The sequence below is a fragment of the Uloborus diversus genome, chromosome 2, assembly GCF_026930045.1.
Source record: "Uloborus diversus isolate 005 chromosome 2, Udiv.v.3.1, whole genome shotgun sequence".
NCBI classification, from domain to species: domain Eukaryota; kingdom Metazoa; phylum Arthropoda; class Arachnida; order Araneae; family Uloboridae; genus Uloborus; species Uloborus diversus.
In genome coordinates, this window is record NC_072732.1 from 208,250,919 (window position 1) to 208,273,379 (window position 22,461).

Below are 22,461 nucleotides of genomic sequence, written 5' to 3' on the forward strand. Positions count from 1 at the left end.
GTATACGGGAAAGTAGGCTCGTCTAGTTCTAGACAGAACTTCTTGTTTGAAACTGAAGTTAATTTCAGGCTAGATTAGGCAGGAAGGGTTTGGTGACCCCACGGAACCATCTAAAATCAAATTTTGAGCTATAGTGATTACGTTGGAGAAAAGGGGGATCCGGGATATTTCCCCCAAAGTTCGTCGAAACTGATGATTGAAAAACGCAATTTTAGTTTGTTTTTGAATACGTTAAGTGAGAAAGGGTGGGATTGGGGGCCTCTCTAGAGACGCTAATTCAGACTATCTTTGGTAGTAATGTTAGGGAATGGATTTCAAGGTACTCTACAGCAAAAATTTCGAAAAAGAAATTCGAAAAATGCTATTGAGCAATTTTTGATGACGTTAGAGAGGGCTGTCTTCAGAAAAGACATTTTGGAGCCATCATTTTTAGGCTATGTTTGTTTACATTAAGGAAGAAAGGGTGAATAAGAGATTTAATTGGATCTTTAAAATCGGTGGTTCAACCAGCGAAATTTTCCGAAATTCCAGTCCTAAAAATGCAGTTTGAAGCCTTCTTTACAGGGTTGGCCGCATCGGACCCAATTGGGTTGGACCCAATGGGTTTTTTTTTTTTGAAAAAAAAAAAAAAAACATTTAAAAAACCCATTATTTAGCCCACTTTTGGGTTTTTTTTTTAAATTTCCGAGAAGTTTTTTAAAACTTAATTAATTTAAATACTTTCACGATTTAAACTTTTTTATTTGTTCTTCACCACAGCCAATGGACATAAAAAATGAATTTTGAACTTTAATGGTATTTCTTAACTCTTAACAGCATTAAAAAAATACTTCAAAGATTTTAAATAAATATATTTAACTTTTTTCTTTAACCCCTGGTCAATAAATAACTCAAATTATCTTGACTAAGTCCTGTCACGTGTGATTTTCTCAATATTTGTAGATTGTACGGAGGAAACTACTGTAGCTAAAAGGCTTTCATGTGAATTATTTTCTGCAAACCAACAAGTCGCAAATCTCGAATAAACAAGGTATATTTTTTATAAATCAACAGGTTTCACAAACGACAGAAAACAGAATACGATGTACAGTATTTTCATTATTTTCCGAAAAAGTTTAATATTTCTTACTCTGTACACAGAAATAGAAAAACAGGTAACATAAAATTCAAAGAAATGTCTAGATTAAGATGAAATTCCGTAAAAAGGGATTTAAACTACTTGAGGTTCAACAGTAGTTTTACATAACAAAATGAAAAACAATAAAGTAAAATGCAAAAAAAAAAAAAAAAAAAAAAAAAAAAAAAAACAAACAATGTAGTAATTACAAACGAACAATAGATTTTAACACTCGAGAAGTAACTTAGCCTTAACTGTTGGTAATCATGGAAACTAAAAATTTGAAACTTCACCATTCTTTGGTTTCGCCGTCTTTTTTACTTTTCTTCAGAAAACGCTGAATTTTCCAGTTTTTTTACCCCAAAACAATTTTTGCTTTGTCCATATACTTACGCTACAATATGCTACAAGTACCCCACATTTTCCCTAAAAAAAGACAAAAAACCCTCGTTTCTTTAAAAAAAAAAAAACCAGCTTTAGTTGGGTTTTTTTGGGTTTTATTTAAAAAAACCCAAAAAACACTGGGCCCGTAGGCTTTTTTTTTTTAAAAAAACCCCGGGTTTTCCCAACCCTGCTTCTTTAGTCTCGTCAAGACATCCTTTTGATCTTCGTTTCGGAGCCACACTTAAAATTTGTAACCCGGGGCAAAGACCCTGTCTTCCTACCTGATCTGAAACTGGGCAGCTAATTCGTGATTTTAATTAGAAAAAATTGCTGTAATGGGAGGAAATTAAAAATTTTAGTTCGTTGATTATATATGTATGACTCTCAGAGGAGTTGCAATTTTCCATTGTCCCCTCCAATCTCCACGCATCCACGACTGCTGAACACAGATCCATGCCTGATTACCAGTTCTGTCACAAATTTTGCAACCAAATGAAGCATGTATGTAAAGAATTGATATTAATGGATAATAGAGCAACACAATGTGCTCTAACATTCCATTTTTCTTAATACGCTATGCTGTTCGAAAATTGGCACTTACTTTGATAATTGAACATTTGAAATTCAGCATATTTATTCGACTTATTATGTTACCTTGTGAGAAATTCTTGAGGAATTTTGCTTGATTAAAAGAACTATATGATGCGGCCTGCGGCCGCCCCTTGCTTTGGCCGCCCTTGTGCGGTGCACACTCTGCACACCTGCTAGGATCGGCCCTGCAACGAAATTTTGGTTCAAAACAGAAATCAAACACGTTTAATGTAAAGAACGTTTTGTGTTAGTTTACTGATTAAACATTTTCATTGACTGGGTTTCCGCACAACCTATTTGAACCCCAAAAATCCTGAAGCAGGATCATAAAAAGTCTGAAGTTCCTTTCTCATTTGACTACCTCAGCATAAGGCAACGCAGCAGTTAGAAACTGACCTTAATAGGGTAAAAATATATTCGAATTGATGTAAAAAAAAAGGTTGAGGGGACAGGCGTTGAATCAGTTGGTCACCATTCTATATATATAAAAAAAAGTAGCTTGTAAGTGCTATCGATGCAAATTCGCTGTAAAAAGTTCCTCGACTTCATGAACTGGAAGGAAATTTGGCACAATGTTCAATCGTCGTCTGAGAAGGCTGAAGCGCAGTCCTATTCGAAAATTCAACTTATTTTTGTTCTAATTTCAAGAAAATCTTATTTTGGAATATCTGATCGAAAAAACGTCAATTTTTGCGATTTTTACAGCATATTAAACATTTTCAGGAGCTGCACAAGGGGAATTTTATACGAAGTTATTGAAACGCTTAGAATAGTTTCAAATTTGAGGAATCTCCCCCCTCCCCCCGATTAGCGTCGACTTATCTTCAGGACACTGAATAACTGATATATTTATGAAAGGTTCATTTTTAAGTTCTAAAATGCTTTTGCTACACGAAGGAATCTGCGCATCGTTTCAAATTCATTTAAGTTGGAAGATAGAAACGTGGCCCATAAAAAATACCTCAGGATGATTTGTTTCTTTGTGCTGAAGCTCGAAATGCCTAAATTAACGAGAAAAAAAAGTTGCAACCAACTTTAGGTTATCTCCGGCGTCCATTAAAAGATCATTTTTCAGTTTAAAAACTTTACTTCTATTTTAAAAAGAGGTCTTTTGAAAGGATTTGCAAAGGAATGTTTTAAAGAATGACAAACGACTTATATGGTACGAAATACTCTCTGTAATCGTATTATCACAAAATTGGTGAAAAGTCACTTTCTCTTTGCGTTCATCACTTTTGTGGCAACATGTCATATAAAGTCGAATGATTCTAAAACGTGTTTTTACAGTACTACTAACTCTGAATACTGAATCAAAACAACCGCAGATGAAAACTTAAATGGACGTTTGCCACACCATCGATAGGGTTCATTAATTAAAAACTTTTTTCCACCCGAAGAGATAAAATTCCGGCTCTAAAGTTTTTTTCATCGTCTGTGGGGGAGACTTAATTAGTAGCCGGAAAATATATTTTTTTGTTTTGGCATTTTCGTTAGTACGAACTAAAAAATATTTTTGTAGTTCTTGGCATCGGGGATGTTATTTTTTTCTTCTAACATTTTTGACCTTCTTCCTCCCTTAGTGTCAGAGTGTCACATTTCAAAAAAAGAAAAAAAAAAAGTGACGTCACACTTCTTGTTACTCCCTCCAGTTACAAACTCACAAATCAATACCCCCCCCCCCCCTCAAAGCGTAATCTCATTTGTGGTCAGTCCCTTAGGAGCCTCCGCTAATGCAGAAGTAGATTTAAAAAAAAAATCCTTTTGAATTTTTTTTTTTCTTTTTCTGCTGCCGACGAAGAGTTGATATCAATGAGTATTTTGATGGACTGATGTTCTTATCTTATTCTGATAAGGACTTTTGGGGAAGTTGTCCCTAATCTGATGGGGTTACTATTTTTCTTATATAGAACGCAGAAAGAGGTTTCCAAAGGGATAGTCGACCATAACTAATACCTTCCTGACATGGATTTTCAAAGATTTTAATTTTTTAAGTTTTGGAGACTATTGTCCCCAATTGATATTGTTTTGATGTGGTGGTTTTCTGGATTTGCTGATCTTACTGTGATTAAAGTTTTTAGATTGTTGTCCTTACTGACAAGATGATTTAAGCGCTTTGTGACATTGCAGAGGACTGCTGTCATTATTTGGCACACAATATGTGTTAATTATATTGAGAATTTATAGTGTTTGATGTCGCAATTATAAAAATTTTCCTTTTTATCTACTGCTTGTGTTTTTATTTCATTGACTGGAATAGAGTTTCGATTTGCATCCCGGTCAGAGCGATACGTTTCCGATTTCTTTTTATTGAGAAAAATTAATAGCTGGTACATTGAGAAATAATAGCTAATATTTCTTATAATTACCGAGGCGATTGATTTCATGACATTTGATGACGTCAATGGTTAATGCGCCGAGGGTCCACATAATGTTTTCTTTTCACATATAGGACAAGCGAATCGGTAACTTTTTAGGAAACTTCTGATTAGTGGTAGAGTCCCTACATGAAATCTTGCCGATCAGCCAGAGCTAACCAGTCGCTCTATACGAACACGACCCTAGACGTTTGCTGGAAGTCAAATTCAATCACCCTAGTTTGGCAACAGCCATTCATCTTTTTCTTTTTGTTTACATTTTGAAAAAATTCGAAATTTAAAATAATCTTCATTTCTTGAATCGAAATGAGTTTTTTTAAAGCAGAACAGCTTTGATTTGAATCGAAATCTTCGTTTTGTAATGACATATGTAAAAGATGTTGAAGAGGCGATTTCATTATTTTGCATATTAAATCTTATTTGTTTCTATTCCTAGTAACTTTCACATTATGGCCGTTAGCGCGTGCATTTTTGATGCCAAGCTATTTAATATTTTGAAGAATTTCTAAAAACGTGCTGTTCTGTAAAGGAAACATTTCGAATTTTAAACATTCCCTTTAAATGTGAAAATGTGATAGAAATGATCTGGTCAAAGCTAGCAGTTCTGGCCCTGATCGTTTCTCGGTGTCAGGTTTTAAGAATCGATACTAATATTAAAACTGCCACCTTTACTCATCTTCCTTCAAGTTTTTATATAGAGTTTCAATGAAAAAAAATGGAATAGGGTAAGCTTTTTTTTTTTGGATTTAAAAAAAAAAGGTACAGCTTTTGGTGGCCGTTGTTAAAAAAGATGTTCAACGTTTCATTACACAATATTTGCAGACACTTGTTTCAGGGTTTCAAGGAACCCTTTTTTCACTGCAATGAAATGATGACTTTTTATCCTAAAGCTCACACTTCACTGCATTAAAAAAGGAGGTTTCTTGAAACCCCAAAACACCTGTTTGCAAATATTATGCATGGTGGCGACAGATCAGGGAAAAGTCAGGGAACTTTATTAATCAGGGAAAAATCAAGGAAATATCAGGGAATTTTGAAAAAATAACAAAAAATCAGGGAAAATAGATTTTATGAAGAAAAAAATTTTTTTTTGCTTTACAAAATTAAGTACTCTAATTCCCTACGCATTTTCCGCCAATTAACTGTTCAAAAAAAAAAGTAAAATTAATGAGGTGAGATTATACACTGCCGCATATTTGTGCATCTGTTTTCCTCAATGTCAAAGTATTGAATCTTACTTATTAAACACAGGATGAACGTCCTAAGATTGCTTTTATGTCTGTTAGGTTGTTTATTTTACCTAGGGACATGAAATTTCCTATTACGCTTTCAGTGCTACGTAAAATAAACAACCATACAGGCAAAGAGAAAGCCTTCATTAATGCCTTAGCTCCTTTGCCTTTATTCCATTGTCTCGAAGTAATTAGCGTACTGTAATCACGATTTCAAGAAGAAATCTTTGGTTTTTGAATTAATACTATGAAAGCTTAAAAGTTATTACTTCTTCGCGATTTTAATTTAATTGCTAAAATTGAACTTTCAATAAAAAAAAACTTTGTTTTTTGCCGTTATACTATTTGATGTCACCGCAGATTATAAAGGTTTTCTTTTCTTCAGACTGAAGTGATTCTTTAATTTTACAACCAAGTTGTATTCTTCTTTTATATTTTTTGAAATTAACCAATTGTTTTTTTTTTCTTTTTTTCTTGCATTTCAAAGTTGTTTGTTACAAAAGCAATCCAAGATTTTTTTTGTTACATACTGAAATCATTTGAAATAGAGTTAACATGTGTACTTAAATAAATATCTTAATTTTTTTACTGTTAAAATGCTGTATTCATTCATTAAAACCTATGTTCTTGATTAGAGAAAAACTCCCTATGAATAGATGTCGAATGGTTTCATCTGTTTTGCATAAATATGTCAATTAGTTATATAAGAATAACTACATTACTTCTATTCTTTCACTATTACTTGTTATTTTTGCAACAATTATTGTACTCTTTGAAAACTTAGTTCAAAATAATTTCAATTACTTTTTAGTTCTATCATAAATACACATGTTTTTAAGAGTAATTTTAATAGTTTCTTAAAATTCTTATGCTAAGTGATTTTTGAAAGTAAAGTAGTTTTTTTTTTTTTTTTTTCTATAATCTTTCCATTGTAGAAAAATTTAATATACTGTTTTGTAGGTCCCCCCCCCCAAAAAAAAATTGACTTGATATGTTTTTTTAACCATTTTATTAAAAAAAGTAGCATCTTTTTAAAATATATCTTTAGTTCAACAACTTTACACAACTTAAAACATTTAAAATACTGCATTTTATGCAAACATACAATGGATTTCAAGTAGAGCAAAGAAAGAAAACCATTATCATTGGTAACGTAAATCAGGGAAATTTGGTGAACTTAATCAGGGAAATCAGGGAAAAGTCAGGGAACTTTTTTTCACAGTTCCTGTCGCCACCCTGTTATGGTATAAAACATGTTACAGCTTATTTTACTTCTCAAGCACAAAGGTATTTATCCAATTTTTAACACAGCCTTTGCTTTAAAAAGCCATAGCTTTCTGGTTTATGCTTTTAACTGGCAATTAAAATAGACATTAATCAATTTTTTTAAAGTTAGGGAGTATGTTCAAACATTAAAGAATTATGTAGCTTTAGAAAAATACTGTAACACATATTAAAACACGTTTGTTTTAAATCTCTTCAAATCACAATTTAAAAATTCAGAAAGGGTTTTGAAAGGTTAGGAGGTGAAGCAAATAAGTGTTCCGGCTTGTAGTTGTTTTGTGTATATTTTTAACAATAATGTGAAAATGTATCAGATTGTGAATAAATGTTTGGAGTTATAAAAGAAAGTAAAATTAGGTTTTAAGATTTATGCACTTATCATATTACTTGCTTTTAAAGCAAAAAAAAAAAAAATAAATAAATAAATAAATAAATAAAAATAAAATAAAAAATTAACGGATTATTTGGCACTAAAGCTGCACCAATATGCAAATTGGCTGATTAACCAGTTAATTGTAGAAAAATAATCAGCCAATTAATTATAATAGTTGAACTTAAATTTACATGTTTCCAAGAAATTCAATTTTAACCTAACAAAAAACTATTTAAAGAAAAAAAACTTTCATACAAGCCACTTTGCTTAATACCTCCCTCTGCTTTTGTGTAAACTGACAGAAAAACAGGGTTGGCTTTCTGCCGGCAGAAACGAGTTTTTGCCGTGCCAGTGCAGAAACTGGTTAAAACTGGCAGAAACTGGCAAAAACTTAAAATCGTCTTTAAAACTAAAGTAATTACTAAATAATATTTGTTTAGGTAAACAAAAATATTTAACTTCCTTTCAGAAATAAAAAAGATAAAATGTTATGCTAGTGCCCCTGATTTAGTTCAGAAAGGGAACTTTTCAATTGCTGATGCTCGTAGTATTTGATTAATCTAACAAAGGACGAAAATCCTATAGGCTCTTAGGATGGAGGAGTGACATACAAAATTAAACTGGCATTATTGTTTGTAATTTGCTCGATGGTTTGTAATTTGCTCACAAATAAGCTTCATCTAAATTGCTTGTGATTGAAATTATCATGTGCTTCCAGAAGAAAGTGTCAAATTTTACTTGCCAATATTAATCTAGATTTTGTACGTAATATCACAGCTTTGCAAAAGAAATTGGCTCCACTTCTCGAAACTCACTTTTCTGGTCGAATTTTTACCACTACCCTAGTTACTACATGATGGGCCAGTTTAAAAAATATATACAATTTGAATGTTTTATGAATATTGCTTGTTCCTTGATGCATTGCCTGCTAGTTCTTTTGTTGCAAGAATATTCTAAAGTTTCTCATTCGTGCATATTAAATTGGGAAACTATTTAGATTTTCGGAACCACCTTTTCCATGAAGCAACTGAAGAGTCCAAACAATGTAACATTTGATTCTGAATTGTGATAATATTGGAAATTAAATTGTGCTTTGGTTAACAATCAATTATTTTTTCCATGCATTTTCTACTGTCTGCCAATAGTTTTTTTTTTTGTCATTTTGAGTTTTTGCCAGTTTCTGCCGAAAATGTGGCAGAAAGTGGTTTTTGCCATGCCGGTTTTAACCGGTTTCTAGCAGTGGTTTTAACCGCCTCGACAGAAACTTGCCAGCCCTGCAGAAAAAGGAAAAAAAAATATAGAATAAACATCCTAATCATGTTGGTACAAAAACCTGAATAACAGTTGATTCTGTGGGTTTAACTACTCACTCTTGGTGTCTTGAAATATATGTTTTGAGTTAATAACAAAGTTTTTTTTGAGTATACATTAATACATGAATAATATACATACTCAAAACAGCTTAGGAAGTGAAAAAAATCTGCACTCATAATTTTTAGCAATATGGTTTCCAAAATAATTAAAATCTTCGAAAATACAGTGTAGAAAACAGTTTTACTCTGATTGGACTAGCCCTATGAAATCTTGCAGATGATAGGCCAAAAGAGTAGTAATCTCCAATTGTACATCAAACACTGCCCAATTTGATTCAAGCAATGAGTGACAGCTTCAAAGCGTGTAAAATTATGTGAACTTAAAATAAAAAACTCTTTAACGTTTTTGTGAGTTGAACTTTTTGAGAACTTCCAGCATAAATCGGATCATGTTATTTAAAAACTTGTGGAATTCCAACATTTTAAGACTAGTAATTGTTAAATTGCGCTTTTGACATTTTCAGCAGCTTAATAGCTAAAAGGCAAAAAAAAAAAAAAAAAAAAGGGGTGGGGGGGGGGTGAAGCTATTTTGTTAGGATATTTAAAAATACACCAGTGCAATTATTTTATGCCTATTAGTGGAATAGAATTAAAATGTTAAACATTAATAAAAATCTGTAAAAATATCAGTATGTTATACTCTTTATTCTGTTATTATATGATATTTTATTTTGTATTGCATTTCTAGACATCCTTAAAAACTGTAGATGAAATTTCCAATGATATTCAAACCTAGCAGTCAAGGACTGATGGAGGGAGCTGAATCCGGTGATTGAGCCCAACTTGCCTTTTTCTGAGAGGCTGTAAACTTTAAAGTGTTAGGTAATAATTTTATATTACTTTTTCTTTTATTTAATTTTGTACATTTGACAATCAGAACTGAATAGTTAAGTTCATTATTTTGAATCAAATGTCCTTGTGTTTACTTAAATAAAACTTAAGTAATTTATGATTTTAAATAGTACCTGTTCACTTTTTTAAGGCTAAAAATGTACAGTCTTGAGCAAAGAAGAGACCGAGGGGACATGATTCAGTTGTTTAAATTTATTAAAATGAAATATGTTACGGGGCTGAAGTTATTTTAGCAGGGTAGTGGAACCTTGGAACAGTTTACCAGAAGAGGTGGTAATGAGCAAGGGAGTAGATAGTTTTAAGAGGGCCATTGATCTTCACTGGGGATTGTAAATTGACTAGGACCAGTCTAGCTGGGCCCAGAGCCTGTTGCTGGTCGACACTTTTGTATTTGTAAATCAATATTTTATTTTTAAGCAATCAAAGTATTGCTTATTAACCTTAGTTGATGTTCCTATGATTTTTGGACTGTTCGCAGTGGGTTTGCCAGGTTTTGCTAAATCAATTTGGTTAATTTTGATTACATTTGGCTAGAAAAATTCCAAAGCATTAACTAAATTAAGGTTTTTCTATACTTTAGTCAAACCATTGTTTGTCTTTTTTTTTTTTTTTTGCACTTCAAATAGCTTCATAATTTTAAAATGATGCATCTATTTTGTTTTTAAGAACCTAATGTCATGAGACAATATAAAATGATCAAAATGAAAGTCTTAAATTTTCGGTCATCAGTTTCAGTAAACAGCTTTACAGCTGAAACTTGTCTTAAACTCATAGTTAATAAAGCCAAATAACGGGAAAAAACAATGCATATTTTTTGTTTAGAAAAATAATTTTTTTTTCAAAGGAATTAGCTCATTCTAGCTTTGTTCTCTCACTACATATGTTCTGCACACACAAGACTACACATGTGCCACCACCCAGGGAGAGGGACACTCGAGGTCCCTAAACCCAAGGACATGGACCCCCTTCCCCCAGAAGGAGGGAAATGTTCGTGGAGTTTGCTGTGAACTGCATGCTGCTTTTGTCCGAAGATGATTGTGTAAAGTTCAGAGCGTCAGGTATAATTTCTTCTAGACAAATAAAATTTGTAGAAACAATTAACTTGACGAGTAAGGTCCTATAACTACTTTTGGTTGTGAAAAACAATTTGAACTCAAGCAATCCAAATTCAAATTATCACTTTATTTTGCAATATTTTCAAATCATGACAGCTTCATGATTCAACTTACATTTTTATTTTGAGTATATAAAGCTAGGGCTGAACTTCTATGTTACTTACTGGTTATTTAATGAGTTTACTAGAATCTATGTTCATTATAATGCGTAAAAATGTAAACAAAACCTGATTAATAACTAAAAATTTAAACCTGTTGGGTATTTTTTTTTATGAAAAAGAAGTTTTTGTCTAGTAGAATTTACGTACCGGGGGGGGGGGGGGTTAACATGAAAATGTACTGGTTTACAAACAATGCAACTTCCACTAAAAGTTAAGATACATTTTTTTCATAAACCCAAGTGTTTTTGATTTCACGCTAATTCATTTTCCATATGTAGCTAAATAACTTTAGTTTCAACTTAAAAAAATAGCTGATCTTGCATCCAATTTTGCCTAAATGAAAATAGGGGAGGGTGGGGCACGTGGGGCACCTTGGGACTCCATAAATTTCAGCTATAATTTTGTAAACAATTAGTTATCTTAGTACATCACAGATGACAGCAGGATCTCCCCTTCAGTGTACTTTCGAATCTTCACATTAACAGATAAGCACTAATCTAATTTTCACTGTTGACAAAATTTCAGAGTTACATTAACGGGTGGTTTCATGATTAAAGATTTCAAGTAGGAAATGAAATAGTTTAAATCAGAGAAATGTGGGAATAAAAACCATGTCCTTTCATAATAATTTAAAGGTTAAAAAATTTATATTACTGCTAAGCCTAACTTTTAAAAAGTTGATATATAATAATAACCTAAGTGGGGCAGGTTGGGACATTGTCCCACCAGTGTACAGTACAGAAAAAGCCTATTTCATGGTACGTAATAGATTTGAAGAGGGTTTAAATGAACTAAAATTAAAAAAAAAAGGCTTCTGCTCTTGAAACAGCAGCATAGAATGTTCTTAGTAATAAGATTTCAATTAAAGTGGCTTCTAAAACATGAATTGAATATAGAACTTTAAAGACCATATATAAGTAAATTTAAAATGAATATGGAACCTAATAAAATTTGTTACTCTGTAAGTTTATAAATAAAGATTTTTTAATCAATTAGGATAAGTTTTTTTTCTATTCATTTACAGTTCTTTACGCTTGCGTCCCAAGGTATCCCACATAGTGAGGTAGGTTGGGATATTATGACTATTTCTTTTTAATGAAAATTTAATTTATCGAAATCAAGGAATAAAATAAAATTTAATGCAAAAATGTCTAAATTACATGCCCAGCTAAGTTTGTTGAAAATTGGTTAAAAAATTAAATTTCTATAAATCATTATATAAAAATTGTTCCAAAGTGCCCTACCTTCCCCTACACAAAATTTTAAACAATCAAAAAAAGAAAAAAAAAAATAGTATGATACAGCTTGATTGACTCAATCTGCCACTGGTCCTGGGGACCACAGAGCTTGGTTTTATTATTATCTGACTATGTTTGCATAGTAGTCTCAGACCACTAATTATTTCGTTCATTGCTTCCGATCAAGCACACCAGACAGTTACAACATTCTACAAAAAGAAGCAAAGCCCCTTTCCCTCCCAAATGAGGGGGGAAAAAATGTTTGCAAGCATATCTTACATGTACTCAAGTTTTCTTGCCAAGTAAAGAACATTTCTATTCAAAAATATAAATTTTTAAAAATGATTACTGAGATAATTATTCAACTAAAAGAATAAATGTGTGGTAAGGGAGAGTTTGAAAGAAATTTTGATTTTCATGCATGAAAATGTTCTCTTTTTTGAAAAATAATGTTTTTCTCTTTTGCTAGCCTTTGAAAGCAAGTTAACTTCGATAATGAGACAAGTCTGGTCTAATTTGAGCAAAATGGGTCGAAAGAAGAAGGATCAATCCCTCTGGAGTGCAAGTATCCAATAGAATTTTTTTAAACTCACAGCATCAACCTGTTTACACCAACAATGTTCACGAGAAATAGAAAATAGGTAGGTTTGAAAGCATACCCTTTTTAAACATTTTTTTTCTTAGGGTGTATCAAAGACAGAAACTTGATATGCATTGAAAAAAATGTTAAGTAAAATATCTATTTATCATTTAATAACTTTAAATTTAATTTCAAAAGAAAATGCAGTTAAAATTTAATACTTCATTTTAAATACCAGTTCTGTGTTTTATATTCCAAATTGAGTGTATTCTTCATTATTTGTCTCAGAGCCACCTAAGCCCAGATATAGCAATAAACTATCTTACTGTTGTTCTGCAGCAATAATATTTTAACGCTTATCCAGCTAACTCAGCAATAATGATTTATGCCCACAAAATTTAACATTCAAAATTTTGATATATTTCTTCAATCTACACACATTATTTGAAACAATACCGCCATTTCAACTCACAGAATTTAGAATCAAAATTATATGTTGTTTCGGCAAAGATTGTTTTGACTAATAATTTATACAACTGTGGAACTTAATCCTACTTTTACTTTGCTATTCTTCGCACCTGTAAAACATTACTTTATAATTATAGAACTTTCTCCCTAGTTTTGGCTCAATAAAAAATAAAAGAACTCTTTGAGCTGCATAATAAATATATTGGATACAGTTTCCTGAAATTTTCTCTGCTAATTAAATTTTAGACGTTTTACTCAGACAGACACTTCTGCAAATAGTGTTCATTTTTCTTTGTGTGAATTGTTAACTGTTTTTCAGTTAAAGATTTTTCTCACATCTACCAACACATTAACAAATATTTTAAATAGCAAGACAATTGCATTGGAAACAATTTCACTTCTCTTTTAAGAATATTTAAGAAATCCATATATGAATAAATGTAACCCATATGCTTTTTTTGTACTATATCCTTCTAAGTTTAAAATACACAAGAACAAATGCATAAAACAGTACATTCCTTCAAACACATAAAGTCACTGAAACAGGATATTCACTCAAAAAGAATTCCTTTGCTCCTGTAATTAAAAAAAAAAAGCTTTAATAAAAATTTTGTTTTCCATGACACCTTTACTCTCCTAATCAGCCAGATCTACTACTGTATATAGAACATTTGTCACTCATTATTTTTTGTTGAGCAATCCTTGCTTACCATTACACACAACTTACATTAATTCAAAATTTTCTAAGTATAATGTTCTGTTTAACCTTTTGAGCCAAGGCCGCTATATCGCTTATTCCAGATCAGGAGCTTGGAGTCACACAAATGTAACTACACCCACTATAAATTTGTTGACGACACAAAGTCATATTGGCCGTTACAATTGTGTTTCTCTAAACAAGATAAACATTATGCGTGGATAAGCATGCACAAATCAGAACTCAAGCCAGGTGGACATGCACTCTTGGGAGTCTTAAATAGGTTGAAGTCTGATATGCCTGTACCCAAAAAAGTAATGAAAAATTAAAGAAACTAGTTATGTTTGTGTGACCTTAAACCCTCGAGATTTAGGCTCCCAGAAAATTAATTCAGGGCAGCTCTTGTACCAGTTAAACAGCTTCAAATATGCTTTTTTGTCTGGTAACTTAGTCAAAATTGCTTCTGATTCTCAAATCAGATATTGAATTCACCAAATGACCATGACTAAAACAACATTCAAGTTCATCGGAGGCATAAATATATTGGCTGGTTGATTCTCTGTGGATTCTTTGTCCTTGGTCAAAACCATGTTTCAATATCTTACCCTGAACACAATCTAGAGAACCCCCACACAAGTAGCACACTTCATCTTATAGATTTCAACAAAAAATCAATACTGCAACAACTTTCCTACCTTCGATCCATATTGTTTACTACTATGTGTTCCGAACTCTTGGTACAAGTGCACTATAAGCCGGGCTCAAAAGGTTGAACTTCAGTCCTTTATATAAAAAAACTCATTTTGGACATCTGATTTTCCCCATCACAGTTTTCCTGCTCAGTGCCACAAAACCAAATTGCTCATTCAATGGCGAAATGTTACTAGTTCAAAGAGTACCTAAATCCCCAAGCTCGAAAAGATCAACTGGCATAGAAAACCGCATCTGTTATACTTCCTTAATCACATTTGACCCTAGTCTAACCAGAAGTATATTTCCATCCATAACAATACAAGGCTCCAGATAATAACCAGGGATGTTTAGAAATGTGAATATGCATCATGTATGTGTCTATTGTGTTTATCTGTATACATGTAATAAAATATGTAAGAAATGCAAGTAAAGTAAAAAAGGTTTGTATGAATGATATGTGCACAAGTATTGTACGTAAGTTTAGAAATATTATTTAATAGGGAATTGATTATATGTATGTGTGAGTGTGATAATATATGTAGATATATGGTGTTTTTATTAGCATAAATGAAAAAAAAATCATGTGTATAAGTCTGTAAACTATACTTCATGTCTTCATGGATGAGTAATATTATATTGCCAGCTGAGTATTACAAGTAGGTAACTGTATATTTGGAGGAAAAAAAAGAAAAAGTTTTACTTTTGTTGACATTTTTTTATTTGGAAGAGGACAAATACTTCTTATTTAATGAAATTTAGAAATGGTGGTTTGATAACATTTAAAGCAAGTCTTCACATTCCCCACAAATCATAGAAAAAATATTAATTCGTTGATTTTTCCTTGAAGCAGTATGAATGAAAAATGAAAAATCTGAATTGTAATTACCCATTTTCTATCATTCACCCAACAATATGAATGTAATGCTCATATGCGAATAGATATAATGTGTTGTTCTTATGTGTGTAAACAGGCATGTGCAAAAATTAGTAATGTTATATGAACTAATCAATTTAATTTAAATATAACTAATTCCTTGCAAGATAAATAAGGGCGATTCTCTAAAAACCTGACATTTTCCAATCAAATTTTAAAAGAAAAAAGCTTACAAAAAAGAAAAGAAAAGAAAAAAAGCATTTTCCGTTTGTTAGGAACTTATTAAGAGAAAAATAGAGAAGACTCACTTTAACCATGCAACACCCCTCAAAAAGGGGTTCAAATTTTCACACAATTTGAGAGTGACAAAATAAATATATCATAAGTTTTTAAAAATTAAACTTAAGTAATACAGAAGTAACCTAAATCTAAAAGTATGTTTATTGCATGACATAACAAAATCTATGTAAACTCTCCCAAATTGAAAAATATTTCTTAGAGTCCCAGTCAATTTATATAAGTTTTTCCATATTATTCACTCTGAATAGCAGACAGTTATTTTAATAAAAAGAAAAAAAAAATTGCTATACTAAAGTTATGAACTTACAAATTAATAAAAAATTTTACACTAAATTCTATTGTTTGTTATTTCTAATTCTTTAATTTAGAAAGGTATTTACTTTGTCTAGAAAGTTTTGCTCTAATTTATCTAAGTCAGAAATTTAAAGCCAATTCATTTACCTATTCAAGCAACATTTATATTGAAAAATGTATAACCAACAAATCTCTTTTTGAAAGATTTGTCTGTTCAAGAAAAAAAGAAAAGAAAAATAAAGTTTTTCTATTGCTACATCTTTTATTTATCATTTGCCAAATTTAGCTTAGTTTAAATCATAATTTATTTTCTAATTAACGTATTGGAAAGAAGTTCTGTTCTATTGACTGCATTACCAGTGCTTTATAAATAATGCCGGGAGAGGGCCTTTTTTATGCCAGGAGCACAACATTTTCCTCATAACTTGCCTGTTACATGGGCCCTGAATTATAATTAAGGTAAATAATGTTAATTTTATATTCTAACCTCTCAATTCAATTATAAACATTATGAGTAAAATTACATTTTTTTGTTTATTTTAAACAAAAATGTCCTTAAGAATGACAGCAAAAATGTTACACACCCCATTTCAGGACTTCAAAATTTTAATAATGACAGCAGACAAATCATATTAACAAAATAATCAAGGAACCCAAAAAAATGGTGATAAGAATGTACAGCAGATTATTATTATTTTTTTTAACCATAATAATATAATCCATTCCTAGGCCAGGAGAATGACATGGAAACCTTAAGACAAACTTATAAATGATGTGCCTTGATTATTTATTAAATAATTAAATTTCCTTGAAGAATGTTATTTTACATCTTTAAGCATGCATAATTTAGTACTACACATATGCATTTGTGGAATGTTGATATAAATTTTTTAAAATACTTTAAGTACATTTGAGAAACAGATTGGCACATGCCAAGAAAGTGAGTTTCGGGTTATTCAAAAAATGTGTGATTTTGGAAAATCACACGTAAGTGTAATGGGAATGTTAATCCTCATAAATATCTCCTAATGATATGAAAAATAAAATTGTGTGAATGGTATTAGTACGAGAGAGATGCATACAAATGTAAAAGTGTGAATATAATATTGAAACAAAAAGTATGCAAAACCATGTACTATGTATAAATTTTATTTTATGCATGTAAAAAAAGACTAATGTCATTGTCAGATAAATAAATTAAGGTACAGATGTGATATACCCCCCCCCCCCCCCATTTGGCGACATCCGATTTTTTGCACAAAATTGAAATATTTTTCTCGCCAATGAGGCGATAAATTTTTAAGCATGGCATCACTGGTGAAACTAACTTGTGGTTAGCAACGCGAAGGCAAACTTGTTCGAACTTGTTTACTTGGGTTCTTGGTTTTACGCAGGAGAGATACGTGTTGTTTTGTGCAATATACCTTACAGGAATGCTTATTTTGTGTTAGTTTAGATTCAGTAGTTGTGTTTTGGAGTAAAAACATTAGAAAATGCCAGTTTCTTCAAACTTGAAGGTTAATTAAAAGTTAACTCCAACGTGGTGTGTATCTGTAACGCGCCATTGTCAGATGATGTTTTGTTTTGGACTGAGTGTGAGGATTTATACCATGAAAAGGTAAGTTCTTTATTTTAGAATTCACATAAAAATTCTCACTTCGGAAATTCTTTGTTTTTTACAAATCCTTGAGGGGTTCTTGTAGCTTTTAACTTTATTTTTACTGTATGTTAATTAATTTTACAAAAATAGTTCCGTTATTTTGTTCTAAAAGTTAATTCTTATCGATGCCATGAATTATTTAGACATTAACGTGCCTCCTTTAGGTACTGAATTTTATGTTAACAATTGAAAGTTCTTTCGGTTGTACTCTTAAAAATGCTGAATTTTATTAATAAATCTGCAAAATAATGGTGCATATTTCACACTTAAAACTGTCATTATTGTACACTGAACGGAAGGAGCCACCCTTGGGTGTACATACACATGAATATGCATAATATACATAAATATACATAATTGTGACCATACTCTGACTGTAATGTATATTAACAGTCGGAGGGATAACGGACCGAGCGGAGCGAGGTCCTGGCGAGCCAGAGGTCTCATAGTACTTTCGTAATGAGACCGAGGCAGGGCCGGCAAGCCGAGGTCTCATTACGAAAGTACTATGAGACCGAGGGCTCGTATCCCAGAGAAATGATGAAAAAACAATTAATGCATTAATTTCGACTTGTAATTAATACAATAATTTATTTCATTGTATTTTAATATGTTTACAAAAAACCCCGGCCCTGTACATTTTTGAAGCATATATTCGTGATGTTTTTTGTTGTGCTTTTATGTTGTTTTTATATATATTGTGTTCTGAAGTGCTTTGATCATGTTTTTTTTATCTGATTTTTTCCTGTTGGCGCTAAAAAAGCATCGCTAAGAACGATGTATGACATATGTCGTCATACATTGTTTTCTTGGCGACGCTTTCTTGGCGCCAACAGGAAAAAGTTGCCATGGGTGGGGTATATCACATCAGTTCCTAAATTAATACAAATTGCATGGAGAGACAAATTGTATAGCATGTTTTTACTGTGCATTTTCGGAATATTGTGTATTCATAATGAGTGTAAATTGTTTGAAACATGCATGGGATAAATTGTTTAGCCTTTTGTTTTCATGTGTGTAAGTGTGCTTTTCCCCTTTTAAGTATGCATGTGCTGAGCGATTCCTGTTGTGTAGTAATATATTTCAATGCATTACTCATGCCCCTGCCCCATCCGTAAAAAATATCCATGGTTATTTACGATGAACAGCCCATTTAAGGTTGACCAAACATTTAAAATCATTTATTCAAACAATCACAGACAGGCAGTTATCTTCAGAAATAAGTTATTAGCAAATAGATTTAAAAAGTTATATCAATGAGTTCAAGTATTTTGTTTAGAGCACATTTTTCATTAAATGATACTTTACTAAAACTTGCCTACTAAAGCTTAGTGAAAATTATAAAAAACAGTAAAGCCATTCTAATAATTAATACAATTCTTCCTTTTTTACTAGAAAGGATTTAAAATATATTAGTCAGATATTTCTTTACGGAAAGGGCTTTTGTTTTGATGGCAAATCTCATTGTAAAAATATAACATTACAACAATCGAATTATTTGATAAAATTAATCACATTAAAGTATAACATAATTTAATCATATTAGTTTATGCCTAATCAGTTAATTTAACTAGCAAATAAACTTAACTAGCTAGGGTCAGTTAGCAAATAAAAATAATGATCATTTTAAACCTAAAATTTGATACACTTGAATCACTTATAACAAAAAAATAAAATAAATAAAACGTCTTTAAGCTGATAAATGTGTATTATTAACAACAATGTTTGTAAAAGGCATAAAATTTGCAGAAAAAAATGCATAAACATTTTTTGTATTACAAAGAACCTTTTTTTGTAACTCAAAAATATTTGCATGTAATTTTTTGCAAAATTTGATTATTTAATGTGATTATTTTCAAATCTTACACCCTAATGACATTAAATTGTATGAATTTCGTCACATGTTTTGGGGTTACAAGGAAATTCAATTCAATGCAAAAGAAATTATCTTTTAGATGAAAAAACATCCATTATTAACATTTTTTATGTATTCCATGACATTCTAATGTTTAAAATTTCTGAATTTCACTCAACATTTGCAGAATTTAGTAGAATATTTACAGATTGTAAATTGTTTAATTCAATTTTCTTTTTAGGCAAAGGAGGGAAAGGTCTGCAGTCAAGAAATCTGCTGAGATCCTTAATGTCCTGCCAAATCCTAATAATCCAGTCTAAAATCTACATTGGCTTTTGAACATAAAATTCAATTTACAGTTACCATTTAAGTAAATAACTTTGCTATATTTTATTATAACAAAAAGTCCATCGTTATTGATTTTAAAGATTAATCATTTGAGTTATTACGCTAGTGATTAGTTTGAGAATAGAATAAAAATGGAGTATTCTGTACAACTGCTTTATGTAATGATTTAAAACAAATTGAAAATCTAAATATTTTTAAAAATTAAAATCTGAACATGTAAAACTACTGTCAGTACAACAATTGTATATGCAACACAAAAAAATTAATCATACTTATCATAATTTAAAGCTAAGATGCTTTGATATGTCACAAAATTAAGGTGGTTAAATTTTAAAACAATGATGGTTCTATGAATTTGAATGACATAGGTAAAAATCAAACACTAGATTTATTTTGAGTAATCCAGATAATACAAAAGAATCTGTATGCACATTATTAAAAGAGAAATGCTGAGACAAACAAATCTGCAGTGAATATCGATCTGTATCAAATTTTTAACTATTTGAAGAGAAGACAAGTTTAAAGACACAAAAGTTACGAAAGAAATTTCAAATTCAGCACGGTTCCCACACTTTTTAAGGGGGCATAAAAATTTTTTCTTGGGGTGCTGATTGATTAATTGATGTTTCTAAAGTTCCAATGATCATTTAGTTATTGAATGCAGTCGTGAATGTTGATCACCTAAGCCTTATTAAAATGCGATTCTGAATTTATACATGGTAGCTTCTATTTAATATTAGCTTAATTTTGTAAAACATGCTTAATAAGCCAGTCTTTAAAAAAAATGGATAAAAAAACAATTAAAATCTATAATAAAATATAATTTGAAGAATTCAAAAAAAGAAAAAAAAAATCTTGATGTGTTCAAGTTTCTGCTTTACCATAGTAATAATTTTGAATAAAAACATTTATGAATCCCAATAAATTAATTGTATTTTCAAAGGGCATTTAGTTAGTACATCAAAAATACATCAAAAATAACAATGATTGTAATAATAAATAGAAATAAAATACATAAATAAATAAAAATTAAAATAAAATTACATAAAAAAAATTAAAAAACTTTAAAGTCCAGTTATAATTGTATTGTGTGATTCATAATCGTAAATTGTGTGTTATGTCAAGAAATTTTTTTTATTTAGTTTAATTTTTTTTTTTTTTTTTTGGCTGTTAAAACTTAGATTATATTCTTGTCTGAAATGTCATTTCATTTGAACTAATAAAATTCCTTCCAGCAAAACTGATCGACTCGGAATCTGTTTTTTGTTTTGTTTATTTTATTAATTTTTTCTACGAAACTCTTTATATGCAAATTAAATATTTATGTCTTGTTATACATCAGCCAAGGCTTAGAGGCAAAATGGCCCTTTTACCTTTCGAGAACCATATGCTTTGTTGCAATATGGAAATTTTATGATTAAAAAAACAGTATTTTTGAAAAAAAAATTTGTGTGTGTGTGAATAAGATTCTGATGTCGTAACATGAAAAATTTACTATTTGAATTTGATAAATTACTGAATAAGTTTTGAACTTAGGTGACATATGTGTCCCATTGTTGATTACAGCATAACAATACGAGCTTTTGAGTGCAAGCAATTTGTGTGAAGCCAAACTGGATGGCTTCACTCAGATTACTTATATACCAATAACAAGTATGCATATTGATAAAAAGTTCCTTGTAACCCCCAAATCTCATGTAATTTGTGTGCTTCAGAACATTGTTTGAATTCAATTTTTACTGCACAAGGGCAAATATTTATTATATTATTTTTGAAAAAGTGTGTGGTATATAGAGAGTTGCATTTAATAGATTGCCAGTTTAAAAGTATTCTACTGTATGACATAACCTCACTCTAGCAAATCATTCAAAAATTGATAATAGAAAAAAGAAAATACATTTTCATTAAAAAATATTCAATTACAACTGTCAGTATCTTAAACCTTCATACTGAATGAATTAATTTCAAGGTGATGAAAGTAGTAATTAAATAAACTTATTATGAAACATGCTAATTTTCAAGCTGAAACATTAAGTTTAGACGGCTACTGAACCAAGAACATTTTAAAAACAGAAAACAATTAAAATGGGAGATAAAGTCTACAGATTTTTAACAGCTTTAAAAACGATGAACATTAAAATAAGCTAAAACTAAACTAAATCAAAACAATTTACAAAATATATAAAAACAACTAATAATGCTTTGTTAGAAAATTTTCCATTGGTGGTATTACAGCAAATTTCTTTTTCCATAAAAGTTCAAAACTAAAAACTCTGTAATCTTAAATTCAAAATACAAATCATTCTACAGTACTGTATTCAATACTAAACTTAATTTCTAAGTTGAATAGAATGCATATTTAATTTCTGACAAAATTTTGCTCAGGCACTCAAAACAAAATACTTGAAAATGTAAAAAGATAAAAGTTACAATCAAATAATAGTTTTCTTATTGTATAACATTAAACCTTTGAAATCTGGATATATTGTTGCAATTTATTTATAAAAACTAGTAGTTTCAACCAGAGAAAAATAACATTAATGATATCTTCCATGTTAGACAATAATTTTGTATATGAACACAAGGAACTTAGATCC

At 30.6% G+C, this 22,461-nt stretch overlaps 1 long non-coding RNA gene across 1 annotated transcript; it reads left to right on the forward strand.

The window, feature by feature from the left end:
* The first annotated feature begins 10,472 nt into the window (after positions 1-10,472).
* Positions 10,473-20,971, forward strand: LOC129217651 (uncharacterized). The gene is made up of 3 exons (XR_008580241.1): positions 10,473-10,639; positions 12,565-12,736; positions 19,758-20,971. It is a non-coding gene; the product is annotated as an uncharacterized LOC129217651 (long non-coding RNA).
* Positions 20,972-22,461: the final 1,490 nt, after the last annotated feature.